This window comes from Triticum urartu, chromosome 2A, assembly GCF_056163025.1.
Source record: "Triticum urartu cultivar PI428250 chromosome 2A, HENAU_Tu73, whole genome shotgun sequence".
In the NCBI taxonomy this organism is placed as follows: Eukaryota; Viridiplantae; Streptophyta; class Magnoliopsida; order Poales; family Poaceae; genus Triticum; species Triticum urartu.
In genome coordinates, this window is record NC_141874.1 from 11,866,426 (window position 1) to 11,892,948 (window position 26,523).

General features: G+C 51.1%; 1 pseudogene; it reads right to left on the minus strand.

The window, feature by feature from the left end:
• Nucleotides 1-13,139: 13,139 nt before the first annotated feature.
• LOC147982868 (uncharacterized) lies at nt 13,140-26,488 on the minus strand (annotated as a pseudogene).
• Between the last annotated feature and the right edge of the window lie 35 nt (nt 26,489-26,523).

Genomic DNA, 26,523 nt, shown 5'->3' on the forward strand with positions numbered 1-26,523 from the left:
ATGACATGATGTAGAGGGATAGTTTCATGCAATATGATAAAAACCCCATCTTGTTATCCTCGATGGCAACAATACAATACGTGCCTTGCTGCCCCTTCTGTCACTGGGAAATGACACCGCAAGATTGAACCCAAAGCTAAGCACTTCTCCAATGGCAAGAAAAACCAATCTAGTAGGCCAAACCAAACTGATAATTCGAAGAGACTTGCAAAGATAACCAATCATACATAAAAGAATTCAGAGAAGATTCAAATATTATTCATAGATAGACTTGATCATAAACTCACAATTCATCGGTCTCAATAAACACACCGCAAAAAGAAGATTACATCGAATAGATCTCCACGAGAGAGGGGGAGAACATTGTATTGAGATCCAAAAAGAGAGAAGAAGCCATCTAGCTAATAACTATGGACCTGAAGGTCTGAGGTAAACTACTCACACTTCATCGGAGAGGCTATGATGATGTAGAAGCCCTCCATGATGACAGCCCTCTCCGCCGGAGCTCCGGAACAGGCCCCAAGATGGGATCTCGTGGATATAGAAAGTTGCGGCAGTGGAATTAGGTTTTTGGCTCCGTATCTGATCGTTTCGGGGTACGTAGGTATATATAGGAGGAAGGAGGACGTCGGTGGAGCAACAGGGGGCCTACGAGGCAGGGGGCGCCATAGGGGGGGCGCGCCCCCACCCTCGTGACCGCCTCTTTTGTTCCTTGGCGTAGGGTCCAAGTCTCCTGGATCACGTTCGGTGAGAAAATCACGTTCCCGAAGGTTTCATTCCGTTTGGACCCCGTTTGATATTCCGTTTCTTCGAAACAGTGAAATAGGCAAAAAACAGGAATTCTGGGCTGGGCCTCCGGTTAATAGGTTAGTCCCAAAAATAATATGAAAGTGGAAAATAAAGCCCAATATAGTCCAAAACAGTAGATAATATAGCATGGAGCAATCAAAAAATATAGATACATTGGAGACGTATCAGGCATCCCCAAGATTAATTCCTGCTCGTCCTCGAGTAGGTAAATGATAAAAAGAGAATTTTTGATGCGGAGTGCTACTTGGCATAATTTCAATGCAAATCTTCTTAATTGTGGTATGAATATTCAGATTCAAAAGATTCAAGAAAAAAGTTCATGTTGACATAAAAATAATAATACTTCAAGCATACTAACAAAGCAATTATGTCTTCTCAAAATAACATGGCCAAAGAAAGTTATCCCTACAAAATCATATAGTCTGGCTATGCTCTATCTTCACCACACAAAGTATTTAAATCATGCACAACCCCGATGACAAGCCAAGCAATTGTTTCATACTTTAACATTTTCAAAACTTTTTCGATCTTCACGCAATACATGAGCGTGAGCCATGGATATAGCATTATATGTGTAATAGAATGGTGGTTGTGGAGAAGACAAAAAGAGGGGAAGATAGTCTCACATCAACTAGGCGTATCAACGGGCTATGGAGATGCCCATCAATAGATATCAATGTGAGTGAGTAGGGATTGCCATGCAACGGATGCACTAGAGCTATAAGTATATGAAAGCTCAACAAAAGAAACTAAGTGGGTGTGCATCCAACTCGCTTGATCACGAAGACCTAGGGAAATTTGAGGAAGCCCATCATTGGAATATACAAGCCAAGTTCTATAATGAAAAATTCCCACTAGTATATGAAAGTGACAAAATGAGAGACTCTCTATCATGAAGATCATGGTGCTACTTTGAAGCACAAGTGTGGTAAAAGGATAGTAACATTGTCCCTTCTCTCTTTTTCTCTCTTTTTTTATCTTTTTTATTCGGTCCTTTGCTCTTTTTTTCTCTTTTTTTTTCGTCCGGAGTCTCATCCCGACTTGTGGGGGAATCATAGTCTCCATCATCCTTTCCTCACTTGGGAAAATGCTCTAAATATGATGATCATCACACTTTTATTTTTCTTACAATTCAACAATTACAACTCAATACTTAGAACAAAATATGACTCTATATGAATGCCTCCGGCGGCGTACCGGGATATGCAATGAATCAAGAGTGACATATATGAAAGAATTACGAACGGTGGCTTTTCCACAAATACGATGTCAACTACATGATCATGCTAGCAATATGACAATGATGGAGCGTGTCATAATAAACAGAACAGTAGAAAGTTGCATGGCAATATATCTCGGAATGGCTATGGAAATGCCATGATAGGTAGGTATGGTGGCTGTTTTGAGGAAGGTATATGGTGGGTGTATGATACCGGCGAAAAGTGTGTGGTATTAGAGAGGCTAGCAATGGTGGAAGGATGGGAAAAGTGCGTATAATCCATGGACTCAACATTAGTCATAAAGAACTCATATACTTATTGCAAAAATCTAGAAGTTATCAAAGCAAAGTATTACACGCATGCTCCTATGGGGATAGATTGGTAGGAAAAGACCATCGCTCGTCCCCGACCGCGACTCATAAGGAAGACAATCAATAAATAAATCATGCTCCGACTTCATCACATAACGGTTCACCATACGTGCATGTTATGGGAATCACAAACTTTAACACAAGTATTTCTCAAATTCACAACTACTCAACTAGCATGACTCTAATATCACCATCTTCATATCTCAAAACAATTATAAAGCATCAATCTTTTATTAGTATTCAACGCACTCAAAAGAAAGTTTCACAAATCTTGAATACCAAGCATATTATTATTAAGCAAATTACCATGCTATTAAGACTCTAAAAATAATCTAAGTGAAGCATGAGAGATCAATAGTTTCTTTAAAAAAATCCACCATCGTGCTCTAAAAGATCTAAGTGAAGCACATAGAGCAAAATTATAACGCTCAAAAGATATAAGTGAAGCACATAGAGCAAAACTACATAGCTCAAAATATATAAGTGAAGCACATAGAGTATTCTATCAAATTCCAATTCATGTATGGCTCTCTCAAAAGGTGTGTACAGAAAGGATGATTGTGGCACACTAACAAACAAAGACACAAATAATACAAGACGCTCCAAGCAAAACACATATCATGTGGTGAATAAAAATATAGCTCCAAGTAAAATTACCGATGGAAGTAGATGAAAGAGGGGATGCCTTCCGGGGCATCCCCAAGCTTTGACTTTTTGGTGTCCTTGGATTATCTTGGGGTGCCATGGGCATCTCCAAGCTTAGGCTCTTGCCACTCCTTGTTCCATAATCCATCAAAAGATTTCACCCAAAACTTGAAAACTTCACAACACAAAACTCAATAGAAATCTCGTGAGCTCCGTTAGAGAAAGAAAACAAAAGACCACTTCAAGGTACTGTAATGAACTCATTCTTTATTTATATTGGTGTTAAACCTACTGTATTCTAACTTCTCTATGGATTATGAACTATTTTACTAGCCATAGATTCATCAAAATAAGCAAACAACACACGAAAAACAGAATCTGTCAAAAACAGAACAGTCTGTAGTAATCTGTAACTAACGCAAACTTCTGGAACTCACAAAAATCTACCAAAATAGGAAGACCTAGAAAATTTGTTTATTGATCAGCAGCAATTCGAATCAGTATTTTATCACGTCTTGGTCATGTTTAACAATTCGGGCACTGAGCACAAAGTTTCTGGAAATTACAGCAAGATCAAATAACTATCATCCAAGAAGATCCTATAGGTCTAACTTGGCACAAACACTAATTAAAACACAAAACCACATCCAAACAGAAGGTAGATGGATTATTTATTACTAAGCATCAAGGAAAAATATTGGGTTGTCTCCAAACAAGCGATTTTCTTTAAAGCCTTTTTAGCTAGGCATTGAGATTTCAATGATGCTCACAAGAAAGACAAGAATTGAGGCACAAAGAGAGCATCATAAAACCTGTGACAAACACACTTAAGTCTAACATACTTCCTATGCATAGGCTTATTATAGGAAAACAAATTATCAAGGCAAGCAAAAACTAGCATATGCAAGGAAGCGGAAAGAAACAATAGCAATCTCAACATAACGAGAGGTAATATAGTAACATGAAAATTTGTACAACCATATTTTCCTCTCTCATAATAATTACATGTAGGATCATAAGAAAATTCAATAAAATAGCTATCACATAAAATATTTTCAACACGATCCACATGCATGCAAAGTTAACACTCTTCCGAAATAGTGGGATTAACATTAACTAAAGTCATGACCTCTCCAAACCCACTTTATCAAAAATTTCATAAGATTGAATATTCTCCAAATATGTGGGATCTAAAGTTGACACTCTTCCAAACCCGCTTTCAATATTATTGCAAACACTATTATCAATCTTATATTCATCATGGGGCTTAAATAAATTTTCAAGATCATAAGAAGAATCACCCCAATCATGATCATTGCAACAAGTAGTAGATATAGCAAAACTAGCATCCCAAGCTTAGGGTTTTGCATATTATTAGCATAATTGACATCAAGAGAATTTATAGTGAAATCATTGAAACCATGCTTTTCATCGAGGGAGCTATCAAGCATGGGTGCAATAGCAAAATCTCATTTTTAACATAAGGAACTATAGCAAATTCGTCTTCATAAATATTGGCATCATGGCCACAATAATAGCAAGCATCATGTTCATCAAGGGATATTTCAACCAAATCATCGGAATCATCATTATCTATAGATTCATGCATATCATTATTTTCTTCCAAAGCAATGGTCATTCTTTCAATAAATTCTTGGACATAGACATTATGAGCCAAGTTTTCATTGCAATATTTAAGTATGACGGAATTTTCAGATTTGTTGAGAGTAAAATCATACTTTTCAATCAAAGAAGCAACTTCATGAGCACCCTTAGAAACGACAAATTCTTCAATTTGTTCGATATCATAGTAACTATAAACACCCCTTGCATAAGAAGATAAAATTTCATTATCATTGAACTCACATAGGTAGGGAAGGTGTTTTTTAGGGTTCTTAGAGCAACAAGTAAAATCACACATTTCACAAAGATTCCAAGCATAGCATAGCAAACTATTTATATGATACCGTAAGAGTCTCCCTTTTTCAGACAAACGATGACGCACAAAATGATCATGCTCATCTAAAGATTTCCCATCAACTAGGCTAGCTGGGGTTTCAGCACGAGCGCATAAGGATCGAAGATGATCCAAGTACAACACTTTTAAGTGGATCCATATCAATAGATTTTTAGCAAGCAAAGATGCAAGCAAATAGAAGGCACGTGGAAACGCAAACAAAGATACATACGGGAAGAAGGCGAACGGAAAAGAGAGGGCGAATAAAACGGCAAGGGTGAAGTGGGGGAGAGGAAAACGAGAGGCAAATGGCAACTAATGTAATGCGGGAGATAGGGATTGTGATGGGTACTTGGTATGTTGACTTTTGGGCAGATTCCTCGACAATGGCGCCAGAAATTCTTCTTGCTACATCTTGAGGACTGCGTTGGTTTTCCCCGAAGAGGAGAGGATGACGCAGCAAAGTAGCGTAAGTATTTCCCTCAGTTTTTGAGAACCAATGTATCAATCCAGTAGGAGGCTACACGCAAGTCCCTCGTACCTACACAAAAGAAATAGCTCCTCGCAACCAACGCGATTAGGGGTTGTCAATCCCTTCACGGTCCCTTACGAGAGTGAGATCTGATAGAGATGATAGATAATATTTTTGGTATTTTTGGTATAGAGATGCAAAGTGAAAAGTAAAAGGCAAAGTAAAAAGGAAAGAAATAATAAAGTGATGGAGATTGATATGATGAGAATAGACCCGGGGGCCATAGGTTTCACTAGTGGCTTCTCTCAAGAGCATAAGTATTCTACGGTGGGTAAACAAATTACTGTTGAGCAATTGACAGAATTGAGCATAGTTATGAGAATATATAGGTATGATCATGTATATAGGCATCACGGCCGAGACAAGTAGACCGACTCCTGCCTGCATCTACTACTATTACTCCAATCATCGACCGCTATCCAGCATGCATCTAGAGTATTAAGTTAAAAACAGAGTAACGCCTTAAGCAAGATGAAATGATGTAGAGGGATAGTTTCATGCAATATAATAAAAACCCCATCTTGTTATCCTCGATGGCAACAATACAATACGTGCCTTGCTGCCCCTTCTGTCACTGGGAAAGGACACCGCAAGATTGAACCCAAAGCTAAGCACTTCTCCCATGGCAAGAAAAACCAATCTAGTAGGCCAAACCAAACTGATAATTCGAAGAGACTTGCAAAGATAACCAATCATACATAAAAGAATGCAGAGAAGAGTCAAATATTATGCATAGATAGACTTGATCATAAACCCACAATTCCTCGATCTCAACAAACACACCGCAAAAAGAAGATTACATCGAATAGATCTCCACGAGAGAGGGGGAGAACATTGTATTGAGATCCAAAAAGAGGGAAGAAGCCATCTAGCTAATAACTATGGACCTGAAGGTCTGAGGTAAACTACTCACACTTCATCGGAGAGGCTATGATGATGTAGAAGCCCTCCGTGATGACGGCCCTCTTCGGCGGAGCTCCGGAACAGGCCCCAAGATGGGATCTCGTGGATACAGAAAGTTGCGGCGGTGGAATTAGGTTTTTGGCTCCGTATCTGATCGTTTGGGCGTACGTAGGTATATATAGGAGGAAGGAGTACGTCGGTGGAGCAACAGGGGGCCCACAAGGCAGGGGGGCGCGCCCTAGGGGGCGCGCCCCCACCCTCGTCACCGCCTCTTTTGTTCCTTGGCGTAGGGTCCAAGTCTCTTGGATCACGTTCGGTGAGAAAATCACGTTCCCAAAGGTTTCATTCCGTTTGGACTCCGTTTGATATTCCGTTTCTTCGAAACACTGAAGTAGGCAAAAAACAACAATTCTGGGCTAGGCCTCCGGTTAATAGGTTAGTCCCAAAAATAATATGAAAGTGGAAAATAAAGCCCAATATAGTCCAAAAAAATAGATAATATAGCATGGAGCAATAAAAAAATTATAGATACGTTGGAGACGTATCAGGGGGCCACACCACGGAGCCCCAAGACGGGGGTCTACGCATGCCACATCACTTTCACACATGCATCAGGACCCGTGCGATGTTTCGGTGGCATAGCTACACCCCAAAGGCCACCCCGTATCCCAGTTGACCCGGAGATCTAGCCCTTTGAATTTCGCCGAACGGGTTTTGACCAGTGGACCTTTTCACCTGGTTGCGATAGGTCAGCCCATAGCAACATCCCAGAACGCGGTCTCGACCCAACCCACCACTAGATACCCTCCGGTTCTACCGCACCCGCATGATCCCCCCCTCCAAGTGACGGCGGCACTGCCGTCCGTGGAGGGGGGCCACACCACGGAGCCCAAGACGGGCGTCTACGCATGCGACAACACTTTCACACATGCATCAGGACCCGTGCGATGTTTCGGTGGCATAGCTACACCCCGAAGGCCACCCCTAATCCCAGTTGACCCGGAGATCTAGCCCTTTGACTTTCACCGGACGAGCTTTTACCGGTGGACCTTTTCGTCTGGTTGTGATAGGTCAGCCTATAGCAACATCCCTGAACACGGTCTGGACCTCTTGAGCACTGCGTTGGATTTCCTTGAAGAGGAAAGGATGATGCGGCAAAGTAGCGTAAGTATTTCCCTCAGTTTTTGAGAACCAAGGTATCAATCCAGTAGGAGGCTACGCGCGAGTCCCTCGTACGTACACAAAACGAATAACTCCTCGCAACCAACACGATAAGGGGTTGTCAATCCCTTCATGGTCACTTACGATACTGAGATCTGATAGATATGATAGGATAATATTTTTGTGATAAAGATGCAACGTAAAATAAAAGCAAAGTAAAAAAGCAAAGACAATAATAAAGTGTTGGAAGATTAATATGATGAAGATAGACCCGGGGGCCATAGGTTTCACTAGTGGCTTCTCTCAAGAGCATAAGTATTTTACGGTAGGTGAACGAATTACTGTTGAGCAATTGACAGAATTGAGCATAGTCATGAGAATATCTAGGTATGATCATGTATATAGGCATCACGTCCGAGACAAGTAGACCGACTCCTGCCTGCATCTACTACTATTACTCCACTCATCGACCACTATCCAGCATGCATCTAGAGTATTAAGTTCATGAAAACAGAGTAACGCCTTAAGCAAGATGACATGATGTAAAGGGATCAATTCATGCAATATGATAAAAACCCCATCTTGTTATCCTCGATGGCAACAATACAATACGTGCCTTGTTGCCCCTACTGTCACTGGGAAAGGACAACGCAAGATTGAACCCAAAGCTAAGCACTTCTCCCATTGCAAGAAAAACCAATCTAGTAGGCCAAACCAAACTGATAATTCAAAGAGACTTGCAAAGATAACCAATCATACATAAAAGAATTCAGAGAAGATTCAAATATTGTTCATAGATAATCTTGATCATAAACCCACAATTCATCGTCTCAACAAACACACCGCAAAAAGAAGATTACATCGAATAGATCTCCACGAGAGAGGGGGAGAACATTGTATTGAGATCCAAAAAGAGAGAAGAAGCCATCTAGCTACTAACTATGGACCCGAAGGTCTGAGGTAAACTACTCACACTTCATCGCAGGGGCTATGATGATGATGTAGAAGCCCTCCGTGGTGGATGCCCCCTCCGGTGGAGCTCCGGGACAGGCCCCAAGATGGGATCTCGTGGGTACAGAAGGTTGCGGCGGTGGAATTAGGTTTTTGGCTCCGTATCTGATCGTTTGGGGGTACGTAGGTATATATAGGAGGAAGAAGTACGTCGGTGGAGCAACATGGGGCCCATGAGGGTGGAGGGCGCGCCCCTCTACCTCGTGCCCACCTCGAAGCTTCCTTAACTTAGCGTCCAAGTCTCCTGGATCACGTTCGGTGAGAAAATCACGTTCCCGAAGGTTTCATTCCGTTTGGACTCCGTTTGATATTCCTTTTCTGCAAAACTCCGAAATAGGCAAAAAAAAACAACAATTCTGAGCTGGGCCTCCGGTTAATAGGTTAGTCCCAAAAATAATATAAAAGTGGATAATAAAGCCCAATATTGTCCAAAACAGTAGATAATATAGCATGGAGCAATCAAAAATTATAGATACGTTGGAGACGTATCATGCACCCGCACGATTCCCCCCTCCAAGTGACGGCGGCAGTGCCGTCTGTGGAAGGGGGCCACACCATGGAGCCCTAAGACGGGCGTCTACGCATGCCACATCACTTTCACATATGCATTAGGACTCGCGCGATGTTTCGGTGGCATAGCTACACCCCGAAGGCCACCCCGGACCAAGTTGACCCGGAGATTTAGCCGTTTGACTTTCGCCGGACGGGCTTTGACCGATGGACCTTTTAACCTAGTTGCAATAGATCAGCCCATAGCAACATCCCATAACACGGTCTGCAGCCAACCCACCACTAGATTCCCTCAGGTTCTACCGCACCCGCACGATTCCCCCCTCCAAGTCACGGCGACACTGCCGTCCATGGAGGGGGGGCCACACCACGGAGCCGCAAGACGGGTGTCTACGCATGGCACATCACTTTCACACATGCATCAGGACCCGTGCGATGTTTCGGTGGCATAGCAACACCCCGAAGGCCACCTCGAATCCAAGTTGACCCAGAGATCTAGGCCTTTGACTTTTGCCGAACAGGATCTAATCGGTGGACATTTTCACCTGGTTGCAATAGGTTCGCCCATAGCAACATCCCCGAACACGGTCTGGACCCAACCCACCACTAGATTCCCTCCGATTTTACCGCACCAGGATGATTCCCCCCTCCAAGTGACAAGTGACGGCGGCACTACCATCCGTGGAGGGGGGCCACACCACGGAGCCCCTTAACGGGCGTCTACGCATGCCACATCACTTTCACACATGCATCAGGACCCGTGCAATGTTTCGGTGGCATAGATACACCTCGAAGGCCACCCCGTATCCCAGTTGACCCGGAGATCTAGCCCTTTGAATTTCGCCGGACGGGTTTTGACTGGTGGACCTTTTCACCTGGTTGCGATAGGTCAGCCCATAGCAACATCCCCGAACGCAGTCTCGACCCAACCCACCACTAGATTCCCTCCGGTTCTACCGCACCCGCGCGATCCCCCCTCCAAGTGACGGCGGCACTGCCGTCCGTGGAGGGGGGCCACACTACGGAGCCCAAGACAGCCGTCTACGCATACGACAACACTTTCACACATGCATCAGGGCCCGTGCGATGTTTCGGTGGCATAGCTACACCGCGAAGGCCACGCCGAATCCAAGTTGACCTGGAGATCTAGCCCTTTGAATTTCGCCGGACGGGCTTTTACTGGTGGACCTTTTAACCTGGTCGTGATAGGTCAGCCCATAGCAACATCCCAGAACACGGTCTGGACCCAACCTACCACTAGATTCCCTCAGGTTCTACCGCACCCGCATGATTCTCCCCTCCATGTGACGGTGACACTTCCGTCCGTGGAGGGGGGGCACACCACGGAGCCGCAAGATGGGTGTCTACGCATGCCACATAACTTTCACACATGCATCAAGACCCGTGCGATGTTTCGGTGGCATAGCTACACCCCGAAGGCCACCCCGAATCCCAGTTGACCCGGAGATCTAGCCCTTTGACTTTCACCGAACGGGCTTTGACCGGTGGACATTTTAACCTGGTTGCGATAGGTCAGCCCATAGAAACATCCCCGAACATGGTCTGGACCCAACCCACACTAGATTCCCTCCGGTTTTACCGCACCCGGACGATTCCCCCTCCAAGTGACAAGTGACGGCAGCACTGCCGTCCGTGGAGGGGGGCCACACCACGGAGCCCCAAGACGGGCGTCTACGCATGCCACATCACTTTCACACATGCATCGGGACCCGTGCGATGTTTCGGTGGCATAGCTACACCCCGAAAGCCACCCCATATCCTAGTTGACCCGGAGATCTAGCCCTTTGAATTCGCCGGACGGGTTTTGACCGGTGGACCTTTTCACCTGGTTGCGATAGGTCAGCCCATAGCAACATCCCCGAATGCGGTCTCGACCCAACCCACCACTAGATTCCCTCCGGTTCTACCGCACCCGCATGATCCCCCCCTCCAAGTGACGGCGGCACTGCCATCCGTGGAGGGGGGCCACACCACGGAGCCCAAGACGGGCGTCTACGCATGCGACAACACTTTCACACATGCATCAGGACTCGTGCGATGTTTCGGTGGCATAGCTACACCCTGAAGGCCACCCCAAATCCAAGTTGACCCGGAGATCTAGCCCTTTAGCTTTCGCCGGACGGGCTTTGACCGGTGGACATTTTCACCTGGTTGCGATAGGTCAGCCCATAGCAACATCCCCGAACACGGTTTGGCCCCAATCCACCACTAGATTCCCTCCTGTTCTACCGCACCCGCACAATTCCCCCCTCCAAGTGACGGCGGCACTGCCGTCCGTGGAGGGGGCCACACCACGGAGCCCCAAGACAAGCGTCTACGCATGCCACAACACTTTCACATATGCATTAGGACCCGTGCGATGTTTCCGTGGCATAGCTACACCCCGAAGGCCACCCCGATTCCCCCCTCTAACCAGATTCCCTCCGTGTCGACCAATTCCCCCCTCGGTGACACGGCGGCACCGACGTCCGTGAGTGGGGCAATCGATATACCATCGGGTTATGTTTTTTGTTTAGATAAGGCACATTTATGTTGTGAAAAAAAAGAAAAAAATAATATAAATAAAAAATAAAAACAAAATTAAAAAAAATAAAATTGGTTGTCGGCATAGCTGCGCACACGGAGTTACCATGCCATGGATCGATGACGTGGCATTGCACGTAGATTCATGACGTGGCAGAGGGCATGGGCCAGGCCTATCCCGTCGGCATACTCTGCCACAGCAAGGGCCCTCTCTCTCGGATCGATGATGTGGAGACGACGCGGATCGATGATGTCAGCAAATCTATGCCGACGCTTTGCCGTCGGCATAGATATGTCGATGGCCGCCGTTAGCCCCCGTCGGCGTAGCTCCGAAGCCGTCAAACGGTCGCCGCTAACCGGGTAGGTGGCCCCGTGCAATGCCGACGATCGTATCGGCATAGATCGTCATATGCCGACGGCTTTTCTACGCCTACGGGCTGCCCTAGGCCGTCGGCATATGTCTATCTATGCCGACAGGGGCCATCGGCATAGATGAGGTCATTGGCAACTACTTAAATTCTGGTAGTGCTGCATCTATTTCTGGACGTGTTTATAGTTTTGGTTGCAGCATTCATTTGGCAACGAAAACCCTATGCAGACACACTTCACAATTTTGTTCAAGAAATTATCGGGGTAGCCAGAATGTCAATGGGTGCTTTGTGCTCCGACTTATTCTGCATTAGAAGCCGCAAACCTGGTAAAAACAAAGGTTCGGTGCCGAACTGATGAGATGTCCTTACAGAAGCTGAAGATATTTCTGAGGACAAAACACATTTGCAGAGTGAATCTAATAACATGGTCATCCTTGTGCCTTCTTTCATATGGCAGAGGTGTTCTACATAAAGCGAGAGAAACGATGAGCGGCGGTGCTGAGCTGCTTCCTCGGATGCATGCGCTCCCTGGTTGCAATGAATAAAAGGCACAACATTTGACCACTTTGGCAAAACAACATCGGCTATCAGTTGCTTTGCTATCAAAATAGGCACTCCCTCCGTTTCAAAATAGTTGTCCCTGAGCGCACAGGGGTTTCATAGATTAGACCTTGCAAAAGTGCATGGAAAGTTATATTTGCATATTTTAATTCGTAGGAAAAATGCAACAACACTTACTGGAAGCCAAGGATAAGATTCCGGTGGAGGTGGGACTAGTATTCATTCATTAGATCAATCATCTGTGTTGCTACTGGACTATCAGTTAGGTTCCTTCCTTGTCATCTTGAGAGCCAAAACTTCAATCAATTAGGTTAATCTTCTCTCCTAGTACATTTTACCTCCCGATTTTTTCCCATTTAGACTAACAACGTCAATCCATTCCCTGCAAAAAAATTAACATCATTCCATATTTTGTTTTTCTACCTGCTTGCGCAACCAATGAGCTTCTTGGCGGCATCACTTAAAAAAATGTTTAGAGGGTAGCAAAGTGCTATTAGAGGGAGTAAATTGAACTCTTTCCATTAGAAGATAATTAAGCTTCAATCATACTGTCATACACCATATCATCATCAGCAACTTATACGCAATGTTGGTTTCGTGTGCGACACGATGAAAGCTAGGGGAGAAGGAATCCTCCACGTTTGTATCTTCTAAATTCTGAGCGGCCTCCTCATGCTTCTTTCTTATTAATTCTTGAAGGATCTTGCCAAGCTGGTTCCTTTGCGAGACCCTGTCGATGGAAGACATAACTGGATCGTCATGGAGTTGGAACAATTTCTTCAAGAAGCTCCCGGGGCCAGCAGAAACTCTGGATTTCTCGTTCCATATCTCCTCCAGGTTGACACAGGATGTGCTGAACATCCTGTGGAGCACAAGGCCTGGTAGCAAGTAAGGTCGTTTGACAAGGAGGAACATCATGTAATTGGACAACACCTCAATATTTCTCACGGCAGTGTAATCCCCATCTCTGTCCATGACTCTGTTGGCAAGGTACACGTTGGTGGCGATGTGCCAGATAAGGATGTCCTCCTGGAGCTCGACCCTTCCGACGCTGCCCCAGATCTTGTCTAATGATTTGTGCTTCTTCATTGCAAGATCTCCCCACTTTTATCTGAGCAGGCCCAGCGCGTTAATGTTGCCATTGTCTGACGTCAGCTCATGGTATCGGCGGAACATAAACTCCTTGAGATCCTTCGGGAGCAGAAGGCTCCTCGAGTAATGGAAATTGCTCCACCTCTCCTCCATCCACAACATCCCCGCCAATGTTTCGACTAGATGACCACCACTATCGCGGGTACACAGGTGGAACAGGTTGTACTGCCCAATGGTGCCAGAACATCTCCTCCTCCTTATGTCAAGTCGGCCTAGGGACAGGAGGAGACGACGAAGCCGATGCCATCTCCCAGAGCACACGAGCGCGTGCCGGATCGAGCTACACCGCATGGGCAGATTGCTCAAGAAAGCAAGCGTCCAAGTTGACCCGATGGCGGCCAGTAGCGCCATTGCCTCCATGAAAAATGCGCCAGCTGTCGGTGTACAAAAAGGTGGTACACTTTTTGTACCCCTATGATTGTGCACGGGCAGTCTGAGCCATAGGCGCCGCCACATCAAGCACGGCAAGGGAGGTAAACCAAGGTAAGGCCGAAGCTGAAGAGGAGCAGAACGACGCCAAGACCAAGACCACAAAGAGCAAAGGGGACAAAGCAGACCCCCCCGGCAAGATCCTTGTCGGGGGGCAGCTTTAGCTAGCCCGGCAAGATCCTTGCCGTGGCAGCACGCCCCACACCTACGGAGCGAGGTCACCCTTGAGTCTACTGCCCCCATGGGGCAAGGATTCGGGAGACATCCCCGTGGTGGCATGCAGATCTTTGTGAAGACATCCAAGACCAGATGCCCAATTCGGAAGATAATGACCCTTCGCGGGATCCCAGCCAAGGAGGACCACAAGGCCCCCGGCAAGAGCCTTGCCGGGGAGGACAGCGAGCGCCACGGCAAGACCCTTGTCGGGGTCCCGGCAAGGCCCTTGCCAAGGACACCCGTGGGGCCACCATCAGGCCCGCACCAGTCGCACCCCCACCGCCGTTCGCATGCAGCTGCCGACCCAACCAGTTGGGCAGGCACTTGCGTGGCGGCGTGCAGATCTTCATGGAGACCCACCACTGCGCCACCTCAGCTGCTTGCCTGCCTACATGGCACCACAAGCACCGCTGGCCAGGGCGCGTGTCAACGCAAGAGGGAGCGGCGACGGACGGGACAGGGCTCTCCCCCGTCCCCGATAAAGTAAGGACACCTAAGCAGGGCACATTAAATGCGCCTTGTCATGTAATGCGAGGGATAAACTCGCATTACTGTACCCTTTCCACCTCCTTTGTGCCACTGTGGCAGCCCCTTTCCTATAAAAGGAGGCCCGAGGCGACCAGGAGGAGGATTCGGCTTTTGGGAGCTCCTCACGCCCCATAGCTAGCTCAAGAACACAGATATATAGTCCACCAAAGCAGGAGTAGGGTTTTACACATCCTCGCGGCCCGAACCTGGATAAACGAACCGTGTGCTACCTGTTTGATCTGCTCTTCTCACGACCCCCGCGCCCCGCAACCGTAGTAGGGATTCTTGTGATCCCATAGGTGTCGTTTCCCACCGACATCTTTGGCGCGCCAGGCAGGGGGCGGCACAGTTGTGAGAATCGGCTCTAGCGGTTAGCTCGACGCTCCTTCATCGTCATGGCACCCAAGAAAAAGACGACGGTGGCGGTTGGCCCTCGGAAGCCGGACATCCCGTCCCGACGTGGGCGAGCAGCGGACCGGTCGCGGAAAGGACCCGGGGCGTCGTTCGTGAACACCAACACCGTCCCAGCAGCCGGAGTTTGGGAGGCGGCGATGTTCGTGCGCTTGGCAACGGGATGCACGCCGGCAAATCCAAAGACGGAGCCAGGCCCTCCGCAGGTGGCGCGGGGCCTTCCAAGATCGCTGCCACCCCACCCGAAGGCGACGCGAGGGCTTCCCAGACTCGCACGCCGGCGCCGACGGCGCGCTCCTCTCAAGCGGCGCGCGACGAACGGCATAATCACACTGAAGACCCCGGGCGTCGCCGCGGGAAGAGCCCCGAGCGCCCCTCCCAGGATGTAGAAGACCTGCCCGCTCGCCGAGGCGCTGGCGAAGATGGCGCGCGACCGCGGGGTCGTGATAGAGCTCCTTCTGACATGGTCAGAAGTCAAAGCGCGTCGCGATCCGTGCAGGTTTCGCTGCCACCAACGCCAGCAGAAGCCCTGGCGCGCGCAGGTTCTCCTCGATTTCCCTCCCACTACGGGGAAACTCGACGAATGGAGAGCCACCATTCGAAGCCTTGTTGCGGTGGCCAACAAAGACGAACCGAGCCCGGTGGAGCCCCCGGGTCGACGCTCCGACGGAGTCCCACGCACCAGTGGCAGGAGAGCTGGCGGCGCCGCGACCACGGTGCACTCGCCCCCTCCTCGCCCAGCGCCTCGGACGCCAGCCCATCATGGCGTCACGAGCTCTGTTGCAAAATGCAGTGCCTAGGAGGCGCTTAGGCACGCCTCGGCGCTAGGCAACGGCCAAACGCCTCGCCTAGGGCATAAATGGTAGTCTAGGCAGTGCATGCAACAAATTGTTTACCCAAGCGAGAAATCATGCCATATTGCACTGAAATGACAAACATCACATATTCAAATGGTAGTAGCTGGTAGTTAACTTATTTATCTACCCTAAATTAACATCAGTACACATATAATAACCAAAAATACACCCTACTAGTAGAATCTATATTACCGCCTAGGCTGCGCCTAGGGCGCTTAAGCACCGCCTAGGCACTAGGCGAAGGCCAACCACGTCGCTTACGCCTACCGCTTTTTCCAACCTTGGTCACGGGCGACGAAATCTCTATAGCGTCGTCCGACCCGCGGACCCACTATGACCAGCGCCAAGTCCTTTGGGAACGAGAGCATGAAGACGCTCGAACCACTATCGAGTGCCGGCGCGGAGCACGCCACCAATCAGACAGGCGAGCGGGGCCTGCTGTGGACCACCCGAGACCGGAGAGTCCTGGAGGCCTACCTTACGAGGTAGGCTGTCTGACTTTTACCCGTGAGCTGCGGCAGTTCCAGTGGCCCACTCACCGCACTTTTAAACCTGACGTGGGCGAAAAGTACGGCGGCAATACCCACCCGTCCGAGTTCCTCAGCATCTACACCATCGCGATGCAGGCTGCCGGAGCCCGCGACGATAAGGTGCTTGCGAATTACTTTCCGCTGGCCCTTAAACCCAACGCCATGTCATGGTTGATGCACTTGCCGGTAGACTCCATTTCCTCCTGGTCGGATTTGTGCCATGAGTTCGTGGGCGCCTTCACTAGCGGTCACCAAGCTCATGGCCAAGCAAGTGATCTGCACGTCATTCCCTAGAAGGGAGGCGAGAGTCTCCGCAAGTACATACAGAGGTTCAGCCGGATATAGTACAATATCCCTGATATTCACCCTGCCGCCATCATCAGCGCGTTCCATCAGAACGTGTGTAACCGCAAGATGCGCGAAGAGCTGGCGATGAACAAGGTGAAAGATGTAGCCGAACTCTATGTTCTCGCTGACAGATGTGCCCAGGCTGAAGAGGGAAGGAAGTACCCCGGCGTGGAAACCGACTCCTCAGATGAGGATACCGCCGCCCCGGCGAAGAAAGGCCGGCGCCGCAATAGGAAGCGCAAAGGAAAAGCCATGCTTGCCGTCGAGGGGTCTGATGACACCGGCTCCACCAAGAAAACCAAGGGCGATGACCCCGGCAAGGAACTTGCCGGATGTGTCGCCTGCCGGGCCTTGGCGGCTGCCGAGAAGCCAGGCAACTTCGATAAGCGGTACTGCAAGATCCATCGCACCAAAGGCCATTCCCTCCAAGACTACCGACAGGTTGAGCTCCTCGCTGAGAAGCAGAGGGCTGAATATGAGAGGCGGGACAAGGAGAAGGGCCAAGACGGTGCTGAGGGATCCGGCAAGAAGCGTGACGGCCAGGCGGGCCGTCGCGGCAAGGATAGACAACAGGAAAGGCCCGCTCGGGGTCGTGATAGAAAGCCAGAAGACGACGATCAGGAAGAGGACGACGAGTCCGGTGACCAAGAGTTTCAGAAAGCTACAGAGGCCATGTGCGTCGACGGCGGGCCTCGCTGCACACCTCTCATCCCCGGCTTAAACAGTGGGCGTGAGAGATTACAGCGGCAGAGCCGTCGTTTGATGCCCAAAGGCCGCTGAAGTGGTCCAGCACACCTATCATTTTTGACACTGAGGATCACCCTGATCGCACTACTGTGGTCGGGTGCTTGCCATTGTTGGTTTCACCAACGATACGCAACCTCAAGGTGACAAAGATGCTAGTCGATGGCGGGGCCGGTCTGAACTTGATCTCGCCTGCCGTGATCGAGAACCTGCAGATTCCTGATGGAGACCTCGAAGAGACGGGCACGTTTCAAGGGGTCAACCCGGGAAGAAGCCAACCCAAGGGAAAGGTCACGCTGCCCGTAACTTTTGGAAGCGACCTGAACTTCAGGACGGAGAGGATCATGTTTGATGTTGCCAAGATCCCCTTGCCCTAAAACGGGATCCTTGGCCGCCCAGCGCTGGCCAAGTTCATGGCGGCATCACACTACGCATACAACACCCTGAAGATGCCAGGGCCTGTGACGATCATCACCATCCCCTCCGACAAGAAAGATGCGCTGATTTGCGCTGACCAACTATACCAACAAGCAGTTGCAGCAGCTGCCGCTGCTAGGGCACTTGCTCCAGCCGATGGGACCCCTGGAGGGAAGAAGAAGTAGAAGGCCGGTGAGACCTTGGACACCCACTCCGGCAAGCGCACCTCTTCGGAGTGTAGCGCTGCCATCGAGGACGTGCCAGAGAGTTCCACCGGCGGAAACAAGAAGTCCAGGGCCACGCTGCCGGGAACCAAGAAGGTTTCCATCAATGAGGACAGCACGGGAGGAGCTTTTACCATAAGCTCCACCCTTGACGACAAATGGGAAGACGCGCTCGTCACCTTCCTGCGGGCGAATGTCGATGTGTTTGCATGGCAAGCTTCCGACATCCCCAGCGTTCCCAGGGAGGTGATTGAGCACCACCTTGCTGTCTGTCCTCATGCGCGGCCCGTCAAGCAGAAGGTCAGGAAGCAAGCTTTGGAACGACAAGAGTTCATCATGGAAGAGATCCGGAAACTGGAGGCAGCGGGTTTGGTAACAGGAGTGCTCCATCCAACGTGGTTGGCCAATCCGGTCGTGGTGCGCAAGGCAAATGGGAAGTGGAGGCTGTGTATTGATTACACAGATATCAATAAGACTTGTCCTAAAGACCCCTTCCCATTGCCGCGCATCGACCAGATTGTTGACTCCACAGCTGGGTGTGATCTGTTGTCATTCCTCGATGCCTACTCCGGCTACCACCAGATCTTCATGACAAGAGAAGACGAAGAGAAAACAGCATTCATCACCCCATGTGGTACGTATTGTTTCATGCGGATGCCTTTCGGGTTGAAGAGTGCTGGTTCGACATTTGTGCGGGCGGTCCAGATTGGTTTTGAACCCCAGCTCCATAGAAATATGGAAGCTTATATGGATGACATAGTGGTCAAAACCAAAGACAGGGCAACCCTCATACCAGATTTGCAAGAGACATTTGTAAACCTGCGCAAGATCAACCTCAAGCTGAACCCTGAGAAGTGCGTCTTCGGCGTCCCGTCCGGCAAACTTCTCGGGTTCTTTGTGTCACAGCGTGGGATAGAGGCCAATCCGGACAAGATCAGAGCTATAGAGCAGATTGAAGCACCCAAGAGAATCAAGGATGTGCGTCGGCTTGCTGGTTGCGTCGCCACCATGGGCAGGTTCATTTCCAAGTCTGCCGAGCACGCCCTTCCCTTTTTCAAGATCCTGAAAAAGGCAGGCCCGATGGAGTGGACGCCAGAAGCCGAACTAGCATTGCAAGATTTGAAGAAGTACCTCTCCTCCGCGCCAACACTAGTCGCGCCTAGGCCCTAGGAGCCGTTGCTGCTATACCTAGCGGCAACGAACCAGGTGGTCAGCGCCGCACTAGTAGCGCAGAGAGAGCAGAGAGAGGTTGACGACGAGTTAATGGCAGCGACAGAGCCCGGCGCCACCAATGCGGAGACGACACAGCCAGTCGAGGTGCCACCGAAGAAGAAAATGATGCAGCACCCGGTCTACTTTGTTAGCTCCCTCCTACAGGGAGCTAGATCAAGGTACTCCGGCATGCAGAAACTGCTCTTCGGCCTCCTCATGGCCTCGAGGAAGCTGTGTCACTACTTCCAGGCACACGAGATCACTGTCGTCACTCGCCTCCCTCTACAACGGATATTGCACAATCCAGATGCGACGGGGAGAATTGTGGAATGGGCACTGGAGCTGTCCAGGTTTGGCCTCAAGTTTGAAAGTACTTCGACGATCCAGAGCCGAGTCCTGGCGGAGTTCATCGCAGAGTGGACCGCAACACCTGACGAAGAAGCCCAAGAAACTGCTCTCCCCGGCAAGGAGGCAAGTTGCAATTGGATTATGTACTTTGATGGGGCTTTCTCCCTACAAGGTGCCAGGGCTGGCGTACTGCTCGTCGCCCCCACCGGAGAGCACCTTAAGTACGTGATCCAGATGCACTTCCCCAGGGAGGTGTCAACAAACAATACGGCAGAGTACGAAGGGCTGCTTGCCGGTCTTAGGATCGCGGCGAACCTCGGAATCAAAAAGCTTATTGTCAGGGGCGACTCGCAGCTTGTCGTCAAGCTAGTCAACAAGGATTACCAGAGCCCGTTGATGAAGGCCTACGTCGATGAAGTGAGAAAGCTGGAAGAGCGTTTCGACGGCATACAGGCTGAATATGTTCCTCGAGCGGAGAACGATATCGCCGATTACCTGTCAAAACGCGCTGCCCTCAAGCTACCTGTGGAACCAGGTACCTTTGTGCTTTAGCTAACTCAGCCATCCGTTGATCCATCAACAGGGCAGAACAAGAGAAGGAAATCAGGGCCCGGCAAGTACTTTCCCGCCGAGCTCCCCTAATCCGACGGCAAGGATGTTGCCGGGGACACTGAGCCCGCCATGGGACGGCTAACTCCGGCGGAGCGTCAAGCTCTTGCCGTCGAGACAGCCGCCCCAATAGCGGAGGAAATGCCTTTAGTCCTCACCGTCGAGCCCCAGGCTCCGGCATGGGCACAGCATACCGTCCGATTCCTCCAGACAGGGGAACTTCCTGAAGAGCAGGAAGAAGCAGAAAAAGTAGCCCGTCGCTCTACCATGTACCAGTTTGTCGATGACGTCCTGTACAGGAAGAGGCCGAACGGTGTGAAATTGAAGTGTATCCCTCGAGAGGAAGGACTGCAGCTGTTGGCGGAGATACACGGAGGCATATGTGGATCTCACATCGGGTCAAGGGCCCTTGCCGGCAAGGCATTCCGGCAAGGTTTCTTCTGGCCCACCGCCCTCCAGGATGCAACGACACTAGTCACCAGGTGTGAAGCGTGTCAGTTCAATTCGAAGAAGCTTCATCAACCAGCTCAAGCCCTCCAAACCATTCCTCTCTCCTGGCCCTTCTCGGTCTGGGGGCTCGACATACTGGGCCCTTTCCCCCGTGCTGTCGGGGGCTTTGAGTACTTGTACGTTGCAATCGACAAGTTCACAAAGTGGCCACAGGTGGAAGCAGTGAGGAAGGTCACAGCTCAGTCAGCCGTCAAGTTCTTCAAGGGACTAATGTGCCGTTTCAGTGTACCCAACAGGGTCATCACCGACAACGGCACACAGTTCACAAGCCGCACCTTCATGCAATATACTCAAGACCTCGGCAGCAAAGTCTGTTTCGCTTCCGTTGCTCACCCGCGAAGCAATGGTCAAGCTGAGAGGGCAAATGCTGAAGTGCTGCGAGGCTTAAGGACCAAGACCTTTGACAGGCTGCACAAGAGCGGAAGGCGCTGGATTGATGAGTTGCCGATGGTTCTTTGGTCAATCAGGACGACACCAAATCAAGCCACCGGCCAGACACCCTTTGCCCTGGTATACGGGGCAGAAGCAGTTATCCCCACGGAACTCATATACGGGTCACCTCGAGTGCTCGCTTATGATGAGCTTGAGCAAGAGCAGCTGCGACAAGATGACGCACTGCTCCTTGAGAAAGATCGTCTTCGGGCGGCTGTGAGAGCAGCACGCTACCAGCAAGCCTTGCGCCGCTACCATAGCCGCAAGGTTCATGCCCGAAGCCTTGAGGAAGGCGACCTTGTCCTTCGGCGCGTTCAATCGGCCAAGAATTCCAACAAGTTGACGCCAAAGTGGGAAGGCCCTTATCGGGTAATACGAGTCACCAGGCCAGGCGCAGTCCGCCTGGAGACCGAAGATGCCGTTCCGGTGAGTAACTTCTGGAACATTGAGCATCTTCGCAAGTTTTACCCGTAAGGTGCGGCTTGCCGGCCCCCCCGGCAAGCCACCTTTTGTACAAGCATTGCCGATGATGCATGTAACCCTTTGTACAAAGCCAGGCGCAGACCCTGAGCATAAATAAATGAAGCGCTGGTGCCCTAAGTTATAGCATGCATGCTAGGTCAAGTCTCCTCCTTGGTTAGGGTTGATAGTGCTTAGCGTCGACTAACCCCTAGCTTAGAGGTCGAGTGTGCGTCCCTTTGCCGTTCTTTCGTCTTCTTTGGCTCGCAGGACTCACACATATCCTTGCCGGACCACTTAAGGACGAAAAAGAGAAGGAGGACGGACCAGCATCTAGCCCCCGGCAAGCCAGTACTACCGGGGGCTGCAAGAGCAAAGATTCACCCTCGGCAAACCAAACTTACCGGGGGCTACAGCTTCAGATAAGTTCTTCATCCCTTATCATGCATTCCCTTATGGACTGAGGTATGTGAAACCTCGTTTTTCCTAAAAGCTACCGTGCTCCTCTAACTCTAGGCCCTAGGACTCGTTCCTGGGGCCAGGTTTGATCGTACTCGCGACAGCAAAAGGATGAAACGAGGAGCCTGAACCCGCCTCATCCCTGCCTCCGCCAAAGGCGTGAGAAAGGTCGAGTGAGGTGGAGAGACGGCAAGGCCTGTTGCGGGGCGGGAAAATGTTTATCTTAGAGATATCAAGGATTTACTCCTTGTCGTGGGTTCTACCCACAAACAAATGGCCCGGCAAACATCCCTTTTTCATTAAAAACATTCCATTCAGGTACAGTCCATAGGAAATGAAAAACATGAATGGTGGGATTACAAGTTTTAAATTCAGCTAAGGCCCGAAGGCTTACAAACTAAAAAGAGATAAGATGCCCGTAATCCCTTCATTGTCCCACTCTTCAGGAGGCAGGTCAAGGAGGCGAAAAGGGCAAAAGAGGTGCCTAGGCGAGCTACGGGTGGGAGAAGACACCAAGAAAACATCCCGATGGCCGTCCGAATGCTGGATGGTGATGGCAGCGCTGGAAGCAGAGCTCGAAGACGAGGCGGCAGGACGTCACCACGCGTCGAAGGCGTCGGTGCCCGCGTACTCTGACTTGACGGCCTTGCCGCCCGCCCTCTTCCTCTTCCGCAGCCTCCCAACGCCAGCCGTCCAAGGAGACGACCCCGAGAAGTTCAAGGGGCCGGCGACACGGATGATGGGGTCGCCGGTGCCGCACGGAGCGGCACCCGACACCTAGTCGGACCCATCATCCTGCCGCCTACTGCCCTCGTCGTCGCTGCCGCTGTCCTCCTCTTCACTCCCGCCCGAGGAGGAGTCTTCGCTATCAGAAGAACTCTCCACGCAGCACCTTGCGCGGGTCCCGAAAAGCCCGAAGACCTTGACGGAGAGGAGGCCGCCCTCCATCAGCCTGAAATGGAGGGTGAGCCCCTCCGTCAGGCGGTGGATGTGAGCGAGCGTCTTCCATCCTCGACGAAGATACATCACGTGAGGGGCTGGGAAATCGACACGAACCCGTGTGCCGCTGATCCCACAGCCCCTCATGTGCAGCCGCAGCGACTCCGGCGGATCCAACTCCATCTCCCGCGCAAATGGAGTCGGGAGACGAAGGCGACGGCGAGGCGGCAGGCGCAGCCTGACGAAGAACTCGCAAGGGTCGTCCCCAACATGGCCCTCCATGGGAGGAGGAACCGCTGGCGGAGGCGAGGCCGGCGCGCCGCCCCGTCCTCCTCTTCCCCGAGCGCCTCGGCCTCGCCCACGGCCTCGCCCCCTCCCCCTTCCCCTTGCGGCTGGCTCTGCCACCGCAGGTGCGGGAGAAGGAGGGACGCGTTGTCGAGCAGCGACCCTCGTCGCCACCGTTGAAGGACCAGGATTCCCTCTCTCCATGGCAGATGGAAGGGGGGAGTAGAAGCTGAAGAAGGGAGGAGATGAAAGAATGCGGGGTGCCATCCTCCCCCTCCCGCTCCTTATAAAGGAACGGGGTGGGGGCTCGACCGCCCCACTCCGCCAATCAGGACGCAGGGGGCGCTGGGAACTGGGACCGACCCGCTGCCCCAGCCCACGGCGGCCCGGTTTCCTGCCTCCACCGATCGCCACCCCAAGCGCATGCGAGCCGCGAGGCAGGCGTGCAAAGCCGAGGCGACGGGTGAGGCGACCTCTCCCCATCTCATGATCATGGGGGATGGGCGCCTTGAAGACCACGCCCCGGCCCCGTTCAGTAAATGGGCCGCGCCTCCACGCGTTCCTCCGATTATGGGGAAGGCACGGACCGCCCCCTTTACTACGACGTGACGCATGCGTGCAGAGCTCAGCCCCACGCATGCCGCCCACGTCACGCACGCCTCCCCACGCCGCGCCACGCATGGGAAGCGCAGCGCGTGAAGGAACTTACCGCAGTAAAAACCGCCCCGCCTGCCCGCGCACCGTTCTTGAGCCTAGCCCAACAACGCATGGCGCTTATGTGTGGCCCAAGCCCGGGGGCTCCTGTCGGTGTACAAAAAGGGGGGGTACACTTTTTGTACCCCTATGATTGTGCACGGGCAGTCTGAGCCACAGGTGCCGCCACACCAAGCACGGCAAGGGAGGTAAACCAAGGTAAGGCCAAAGCTGAAGAGGAGCAGAACGACGCCAAGACCAAGACCACAAAGAGCAAAGGGGACAAAGCAGACCCCCCCGGCAAGATCCTTGCCGGGGGGGCAGCTTTAGCTAGCCCGGCAAGATCCTTGCCGTGGCAGCACGCCCCACACCTACGGAGCGAGGTCACCCTTGAGTCTACTGCCCCCATGGGGCAAGGATTCGGGAGACATCCCCGTGGTGGCATGCAGATCTTTGTGAAGACATCCAAGACCAGATGCCCACTTCAGAAGGTAATGACCCTTGGCGGGATCCCAGCCAAGGAGGACCACAAGGCCCCCGGCAAGAGCCTTGCCGGGGAGGACAGCGAGCGCCACGGCAAGACCCTTGTCGGGGTCCCGGCAAGGCCCTTGCCAAGGACACCCGTGGGGCCACCATCAAGCCCGCACCAGTCGCACCCCCACCGCCGTTCGCATGCAGCTGCCGACCCAACCAGTTGGGCAGGCACCTGAGTGGCGGCGTGCAGATCTTCGTGGAGACCCACCACTGCGCCACCAGGGCGCGTGTCAACGCAAGAGGGAGCGGCGACGGACGGGACAGGGCTCTCCCCCGTCCCTGATAAAGCAAGGACACCTAAGCAGGGCGCATTAAATGCGCCTTGTCATGTAATGCGAGGGATAAACTCGCATTACTGTACCCTTTTCACCTCCTGTGGGCCACTGTGGCAGCCCCTTTCCTATAAAAGGAGGCCCGAGGCGACCAGGAAGAGGATTCGGCTTTTTGGAGCTCCTCACGCCCCATAGCTAGCTCAAGAACACAGATATACAGTCCACCAAAACAGGAGTAGGGTTTTAGTCATCCTCGCGGCCCGAACCTGGATAAACGAACCGTGTGCTACCTGTTTGATCCGCTCTTTCCACGACCCCCGCGCCCCGCAACCGTAGTAGGGATTCTTGTGATCTCATAGGTGTCGTTTTCCACCGACACCAGCCAGCAGGGCATAGGTGATGGCAACATCAACTCTTTTGTGGACAGTTACACTACTCGTCAGCATCAAGTGAAATTGAAATAACACGAAGGCTGCGGCCGTGGCGGGCGGTGACGCGAAGCGGACCATGTAGCCAATCCAGGTGTGGGTGTGACAGCCGCCTTGGTGTACAGTATGTCGTACAGCAAGGATAGCTCCATCTCCATCAGCTTCCACATATTGTTCCAGCCAAAATTGTAGTCCCGGAACCGAGGACGATTCATATGAACTGAAGAATCGACGAGCCTAAGCTTGCAGAAGTGGAACAGGGAGTGGGCAACCTCTAGGAGAACCTGCTCGTCGAACTTGCCGTGGACACCTTTAGGGTTGATGTTGCGGTCGTCCTTTACGCCGGATTTGTTGAGGGAGCTCCGGATGTTGTCCATGTTGCCGCGCTTCAGTGCCCATGTCCTCTCCGCGTACTTGACCACCCCGATGGCGAACATCAGCATGGTGGCCACTAGGGTCAAGCTCAAGCCCCCGCTTGCAGCAATATGTTGGTAGAGGACCTCCACGATGACGGTGAGTCGGTGAGCAGGTGACGCTTCTAGAGCTGGTTGTTCTCAAGGGCATAGGTGGTAATATTGTCCGGTCCGCCAAGGTGCAGCAGGAGGAACGGCGCCCAGAAGGCGACCAGATCGTTGTCATGGGATGCAGTGCTGGTGAGGGAGAAGAGGCAGAGGGCGTATATGGAAGTGGAGTCGGCCAGCTGGTATGCCAGCCAGAGCAAGAGCCTCAACACGGGGAAGGCCTCATGCCGGCGGATCCCTGCCAAGAGGAGGAGGACAACCTGCAGCGAGAAGCTGAGGAACACCAAGATCTGGATCGCCCACTCATTCCAAAAGCGTATGGGCCATCCATCCATTGTGGGGCACCCCACTCAAACCTGTAAAATGTGCA